This window comes from Pseudomyrmex gracilis, unplaced genomic scaffold (assembly GCF_002006095.1).
Source record: "Pseudomyrmex gracilis isolate BER0280 unplaced genomic scaffold, ASM200609v1 scaffold_532, whole genome shotgun sequence".
In the NCBI taxonomy this organism is placed as follows: domain Eukaryota; kingdom Metazoa; phylum Arthropoda; class Insecta; order Hymenoptera; family Formicidae; genus Pseudomyrmex; species Pseudomyrmex gracilis.
Window position 1 is genome coordinate 63,427 of NW_018021116.1, and position 8,379 is coordinate 71,805.

Below are 8,379 nucleotides of genomic sequence, written 5' to 3' on the forward strand. Positions count from 1 at the left end.
AGCATTTCAGGAAAGTAGTTTGTAAATATTGCGTGCCCAATTGCACATCAAATAAAAAAATTCTACAACATGAAACATCCAAAGGATGTGCAACGGACAGAAATGTGGTTAACAGCAATAAAAAGAACAGATATGATTGGTAGGAATATACATATCTCTATACTTTCTTGCTTACTTTGTTTTCTTTCTCTCTCTCTCTCTCTCTCTCTCTCTCTCTTTCTCTCTCTCTCTCTGTGAAAAAATAAATTAAATCTAAGTAGATCTAAATTACTAGATTAAATCTACCAAGATAAAAAAAGTGGAAAAATAGATCTAAGTAACTCCAAATAGATATAAAGTAGATGTAAATAGATATAAGTAGATTTATGTAAATGTACACACACACTTTTATTTATTATTAGATNTACCTTATATCTACTCAAATTTACTATATTAGATCAACTCAGATCTGTTCAGGTCTGAACAGATCTAACAATAAGTAGATTTAATTAACTTAGATCTACTTAGATTTAATTTATTTTTTCACGTAAAGAGAGAGAGAGAACAAAGTAAGCAAGAAAGTATAGAGATATGTATATTCTTACCAATTATATCTGTTCTTTTTATTGCTGTTAACCACATTTCTGTCCGTCACACATCATTTGGAAATTCATGTTGTGGAATTTCTTTATTTGATGTACAAATGGGCACGCAATATTTACAAACTACTTTCCTGAAATTACGATCTAAAAAATAAATAATATTAATATTAATAATTACTAAGAATAATTACTACTAAATATTATACTGCTAATATTACTACTAATATTCTAGATTTAATAATCAATATACTCTAATATACTATACTAATTAATTTAAATTAATATAAATAATAAATAATAACTAAATAATGCCCTAAATAAACGTAAAAAAATTATATTAAATAAAAATTATCGACAATAATCACGATAAAATCAACACAATCACTAGTAACACTACAATCACTAGTAATCACCACAATACAATCTTTATAAAGTTGATTAAATAATAAATTTTAGCACAATATACTGCACAATACACAGTAAAAAAACAACAAAAATATAGCAATATGTAACAGAATCCGCATATCACAATACTTTAATGCACTTTCATGCACTTTAATGGCACTCAGCGACTTGTAGGCAAGGGGAGAAGAGAGGAAGAGAGGGGAACCGACTGTGCTGCCGCCTGGCCTAGGGCACCTCCAAAATGAACTACTAAAACTTCCGGAGCCAAAAAATACGGCGAGTTTGAACCCCCTGGCCAAGAGAGAATCGGTGCTTGCTGTTGCCAAGCGGGCCTCTTATATAGGTCTTGGCGTTAAACTCTCTCCCGCGAGAAGGTTCGCTTCATGCGCCGTGGAGCGGCGGCGAGTTGAACTGCGCCCGCCGTTCTGGGCCGCTACCGCGAGAGCTGCAGCGCCTGGGCTTAAGTCCTGCTCATGGCTGCCGCGCTGGTTGCCTATCTGTAGGCGCTTGTGGTGGTTACTATGTAGTTGCCACAATTATAATTTTTAATAGAAAAAAGAGGGAATCATTTTGTTATATAATTTTTTAAATAACGAATAAGTAAAATTTCAGAAAATATGTAATAATGATATTAATATAAATTATATTGAATATAATATTTACCGTTAAATGTTTTTTTAAATTTGCTGCAGAACTTTTATTTGCACGAATAAAAGTTTTGCCAACACAAAGTTTGCACAGAAAAACAAGATTCTTATCTTTACTTGTTTTTGATTGAATCTTGAAAGTGTCGGAATATGCTGGCCATGGCATTACATTTCCGTCACCAGAAACTGATGTTTTTTTGAGAGGAATGATATCACTTTGACACTTTTCTGAGACTTCCGTCGGCTAAACTTTAGAAGTCGATTTGTAAAAAAAGAACTTTTCTAAAATTTGCTACTTGCGTAACACAATGAATCAAAACGCAGATCAAGACATGCTCGGACATGACCGCACAGTTTACCCGCCAAATTGCGACTTCATGCATATCTAACCTTCAGTACTGCCAGAACGCAGACAAGTCATGGATTTTACGGAATTAACCAATCCCGTTGGTCAAATAGATTAATGGACTAACATGATTGATCAATTCTGCGAGACTTGATACCTGCGATTCGCGTCTGCGTTTTATGGGCGCCTATAGACAGAACGAGTTACGCATGGTTAGAAGCGACGTGACAGCCAATCAACATACTATACTTTTCTTCAAAAGCCAAATGTTGATTAGCATTGCGCGTAACGCGTTGACACGTTCTTTCTGCAAGCGCCGTTATTATGTAAAAACACCTTGCATTCTTCGATCTGTTAGCAATTAATGTATGTGTTCTTACTCGGAAACATATATTACGAATTTGAAAGTAACGATAAAATAACGCCTTATTTCGTTTCTCGTTACGGAAAAAGTGTAACGTCGTTACTGTTTTCGTGACAAATAAAAAAATGTAACGTAGTTACAAAGTCGTTACCAAAAAAAAGTAACTGTAACGGTAACGTCGTTACAAGTAACGCGTTACTTCCCAACTCTGATGTTCAGTACCGGCAGTGAAGATCGGAACGCAGACCGTGTAACTATGAGAAAGAGAGAGAGAGAGAGAGAAAAGGAGGAAGAGAGAAGGAACATACGAGCCACGCGCGAGAAACAAGCTAGCAACGAAGTACGCTTCTCGCGGCTAGCGGTTTAGCTACAGCTATAGCTATAAGGGAAGACAGAGAGCGGTTATATATATCCGTCTCCGTCCACTGCTCGAAGGTGGCCGAAGCGCCGAGCGCACACGGACACGGCTGTTCGCCTGTGTGCGTATCCCCTCCACCTGCTGCTGCATGCTGCAAAAATCTTAAAACTGGCATCTCTGCCGCCGAGCACCGGCGAATTTCTGGGGCTTGTCGCAGCCAAGAAGCGTTTCCTGGCTGCAAAACGAGCGGAAGCCGTACATGAGCTGGAGGACCGGTGTTGGAGCGACACCGCTCAGGTGCCGTCCTCCAGACTCCCAGGGTCGGTTTCCTCCGCGGCGGAAATGATCCAGAAGACCCACACAGCCGCGGAGGCAGTGAAAAAAGTGGCCACCACGTCGAAAAATCTTCACAGTAGATACGTGAAGATCTTAAAGGACGTGGCCATTATGAAAGGACTCGCCGAGGGCATCGTTGCCCTCGCCTTTCAGCCGGGGGAGGTGGCAAGACCGGAGCGGGGCGGTTCTGGCGCACTACTGGAGAACCTAAGAAGAAAAGCTCCGCCTGAGCAAAGAGGAGGCCAGAACAACGGCCTCCCGGTACCGCAAGATGCGCGAGATGCTTGACGCGGCCTACGCGAAAAGATTCTCCCTAATAGGCGCGTCAAGGAAGGAGATGGCGGACTGCGGGACGCAGGCTGATGAGCTTGTCCCGCAGGCAACCGCGGCACTGACCCCTCCCGCCCGGGGGCCTGCCGCGCCGCCAAAGACGGACTCCCGGGGAGTCCACACAAAGGGAGGGCGGTCAAGCCCCTAGGAAAAGACGCCCATCTGGACTTCTCCAAGGAGAGGTGCGTCCGCCTATTGGCGGACAGAGTAGGGGAGGAGATGGAGGAGCGAATACTCTCTTTCATCAGGAGAAAGCTCCCCCCTCGGTCCTCGGGCGCACCTGCCGAACCCGTCCCGTCCACCTGGGCGGCGGTGGTAGAGCGCAAGGCGCGGAGGAAGGGAAAGGAAGCTCCTCTCCCTGAACAGAAACGTCGCCCTCCTGCGGCTCCCGTGGGCGCGAGTCAGCGCTCCGGGAGGGCGGAGAGGGCCAGGCTCGGCAGGCTCCCCAGTGGGGCTGCCGTCCTCCTTACCGTGGGGGAAGGCGGCAGTTACGCCAAAGCGATGAAGAGGGCGGCGGGCGTCGTCGACTTGAAGAAGGTCGGGACTTCCGGCCTCCGGATGAAAAGGGCGGCCAACGGAGGTATGCTCCTCCAGGTACCCGGGTCTGGAGAAGCGGAGAAAGCCGACGCCCTCGTTGAGAGGGCGTCGAAAGTGTTTGAGGGCAAGGAAGAAGTTAAATTCACCCGTCCCGTCAAGCATGGAAGTTCGCGTGCGGGACGTGGTGCCCCCTCTCACCGCGAAGGACATTGCCGTCGCTTTAACGGCGGCAGGTAATTGCCGGCCCAGTGAGGTTTGCTTTACACACAATTTTTATGTAAAAGACGTACAATATTTATATATTTATATTTATTTTCAAGATTTACAATCTTGAAAAAAGTACGTAATATTATTGATGTTAGTAGAACATCTCAAGATGCATTATACTTTTTTAGGAATTATTACATATGAGTTAACTGAAAGAATTCAAAAGTTTTTTAAATATTGAAAGTTATTAGTGTTCTTTTTTATATATATTTTTGTTTTGTAAATTATGACAAAAGTGAATCTAAATTTTTCAGACATATAATCTCAAAATATTTACTTCATATTATACAAAATTCAATTAATTAATATATTATATTCATATGATATGAATTAAATACTTTAAGATTGTGCATCTGTAAAATGTAGATTCTTTTCGTGATTTACAAATTAAAAATATAGAAAAATTAGTTAATTATTAATAATAATTTAGTTTATATATACAGGGTGTCCCAGAATTGCCGTACAATTGCTCGTAGGCAGGTAGAAGGAGTAAAACTGAGTCAAAAAGTCCTGAACCATTTTTTTCTATTATTTATAATAAAAGAGTAATTATTGAGTAAATCAGGCCAATCAGCGCAGACCTTTAGCCAGACGCACGTCACTGAGCTGCGCGCCTGGTGTGTGTGAGCGCTCACTGACGTGTGCCTGGCTAAAGGTCTGCGCTGATTGGCCTGATTTACTCAATAATTACTCCTTTCTTATAAATAATAAAAAAAAATGGTTCAGGACTTTTCGACTCAGTTTTACTCCTTCTACCTGCCTACGAGAGATTGTACGGCAATTCTGGGACACCCTGTATATATATATATTAAATGTTTTTCAATAATCTAAAAATAATCTAAAAACTTTAAAATTATTGCAGTTAACGTTTAATAAGAATTAATAAAAATGTAAGAACAAATGTATCTTGAGATGTTTAACTCATCCTCATCAATAATATTATCTACTTTTTCTAAGATTGTAAGTCATGGAAAAGCATTTTTTGTTGTCATATTGTCATAGGCTACAAGCGCGTAACGAAACATTGTTTCCTAGTCTCAGTGTCTTGCTCGCATAGCGGGCTTGGTGGAAGCGAGGCAGAACATAACATAGTACCCAGACGGCACATGATATCATTTGATTGTAGAATGATATCGTTTCTACGTCATTTTCGTGATATCATGTGATATCACATCCCTGAAATATCACACAGATATTCTTCTAAGAATATTAGTACTGTTTTCTTTCAANTATATCTCAAAGACATCGCTTAATGTATAGGAAATTTGAATGCAGTGTATTACANTCCCGTGATACTCTTATGATATTTTTGAAATATTTATTGATGATATCACAAATCTTCGCACAATATATTTTACGCGAGATATGAAAATCAATTCTCAAGTTGCAATGTATACATTGCACTGCAATATTTTTATTAAATAATAATTAAAATAAATAATAAACAAAATGTGTACAATAGCTCAAGAATAACTAGATAAAAACAATTATAATTTAGTAAGAAGCAAGTGGTTTCGCGGACTGCGTGCAGGGACTGCGGATATGGGAGGTCTCGAGTTCAAATCTCACTAATCACCTTAGGATTTTTTAGGTCCGATCCCTTTCAATGGAGTTCATCGGTTGATCGGCGAGCTGTATCAAGCCTTCAAAATCTAATTCGAGTGAAATTCCCCTCATTTTTTAAATTTTTGTAAGAGATATCGTTTGCATGTTTTTGATGTGGACATTAGCAGTCTTAGGCATATCCCTGAGATATTATTTGAACATCATTACTCGTTCGAAAATGTCTCAACGAGATATCTTTTGCACATTCAAAGTCTCTGTGAGATATCTTCAAGACATCTTAAATACATCATTGTGCCGTCTGGGTATGTCTGTGCTGTTTCACGAGCCGAACAGCCGAGCGTGACTTCACGCACACGGACGGCGGTTCTCGCTGTGTGCGTGCCCCCACCACCTCGGTGCTCTCGGTGCTAGCCGGCTCGATCTTTCATCACTTGCTGTCACCATAGACTTATATAATAGACGGAACATTGATATGACGAAGTTGAGAACAACATTAAAGGACAGAGATAGTGCTGGAGTAGTTGTCTCTCTCTCTTACAATAAGATGGTGGGGGACGAATCACTTTAAGGTCTCCTACCACATAGACATATAAGTCTATGCTTAGACGTAAAAGGCTATTACTTTTGACTTGTGTGCTCGAGAGGTTATAAAGGTTCGAGTCTTGTATATAATTTTTTTATTATTTTATTTATGTTTGTAAAGAGAAACAACAACAGTTGGTTACACTAAAGCATAAATAATTGTTGGTAATTAAAGATAGCTTAATTTAGAGAAAATTTAAGTAAGAAAATATGTTAAATAAGTGAGAAATGAGGTGTGACCTCCGGCTCCTTTTAGTAACTCCAATAAATTGAATCAATTAGCAGGGCAATAATGAGCCATGGCAGGATGTTTTGCCGTAGAAAAAATCATCCATAAAAATCCCATAAAAAAAATAGAAACCAACTTAGAGACATAATAAATGATTGAAAAAATAAGAATTTCATTAATCAACACACAAAATATTCACTCATGTCAAGCGATTCCTTATTACCTAGAGCATACGGCATACCCAAGATACATAAACAAAACAATCCATACAGAATAATAGTATCCACAATAAATAGCTCTTTACATTACATGGCCACTTACCTCCACAGAACCATATATAAAAGCATACCTAATTCACCATTCTCGGTAACAAACAGTTTTCATTTATACAATACAATCACTGGAATGGAGTTGAACGACACTTATATTATTTGCTCATTAGACGTAATATCTATGTTCACAAATATACCCATTGAACTTGCTCTAGACAGCATAGCAAATAGATGGAAATTAATTAAATTGTCATCAATACAAAAATTAATAAACAAGAAATTATGATGGCCGTCCAATTTGTTTTGTCTTCAACATATTTTACATTCAACAATCAGATTTATAAGCAGACTTTTGGCACCTCCATGAGTTCACCAATGTCGCCTATTATTGCTGACATTATCCTGCAAGATTTAGAAGTTAAAGCATTGGATACATTGAAATTTAATATACCAATTTATTACAGATATGTTGACGACATAATAATTGCTATACCGAAAGACAAATTGGACGAAGTAATGAGCACGTTCAACTCCATTAACAATAGATTACAGTTCACGCTCAAATCACAAATAAACAACGTTCTCAATTTTCTCGAAATTAGCATTATAATAGATAAAAATAATTTGGTTTGTAATTGGTATCACACAAACCAACATTTTCTGGTAGATATATTAATTATTATTCACACAATCCGATCAATCAAAAAATAACAACAATTTATTCATTAGTTGATAGAGCAATATTACTGTCACATCCAAAGTTCCACAAACAGAATCTACAACAATGTATTAACATCTTAATTAACAATAATTACCCCATACAACTAATTTTCGAGAAAATAAATAAAAGACTGAGAACGTTGTTTTCAACTAAACTAAACAATCACAAGATAAACAATACTGATACAACTGATAACAACATAGAAAAACTGTTTTATTTTGTCATGCTCTTTATAGACAATAAATTTAAAATTAATAACACGACATTCAAACCAGCCTACAGAAATTTAAACCAATTGTCTAAGTTTATAAAAACTCACAAAGACATTATACCCCAACAAAAGAATAAAAATGTATATCGCATCGCATGTGAGCAATGCGATGCAAGCTACGTTGGACAAACAAAAAGACAATTATTCACTCGACTTAATGAACACTATAATTATATTAAGAAAAAACAGAAACTTCCGTCTTAGCAAAAAATGCAATAGAACCAAGACATAAATTTAATTTTGAATTAACAAAAATACTAGACAATGGAAAAAAATTATTTTAAAAGATTATAACTTCAGAAATGATATATGTAAAAAAGCGGAAAAAGAGTTTGAATCTAATAAAAGACACAGAACTATTAAATGATATATATTTACCGATCATTGATAAATGTGAATACTACACACTCATAGATAGAGCGTTGTCGCATGTCTGATTCAAACTCTTCAGTCTGTTACAAAATACACGACAAACATGACTCGAATATTTCATTGTCTGTAATTGTTTAAGTGTTTTTGAATTTCCATGTAATGTTGAGTTATACTGACTAAATTTGACAACTCTAT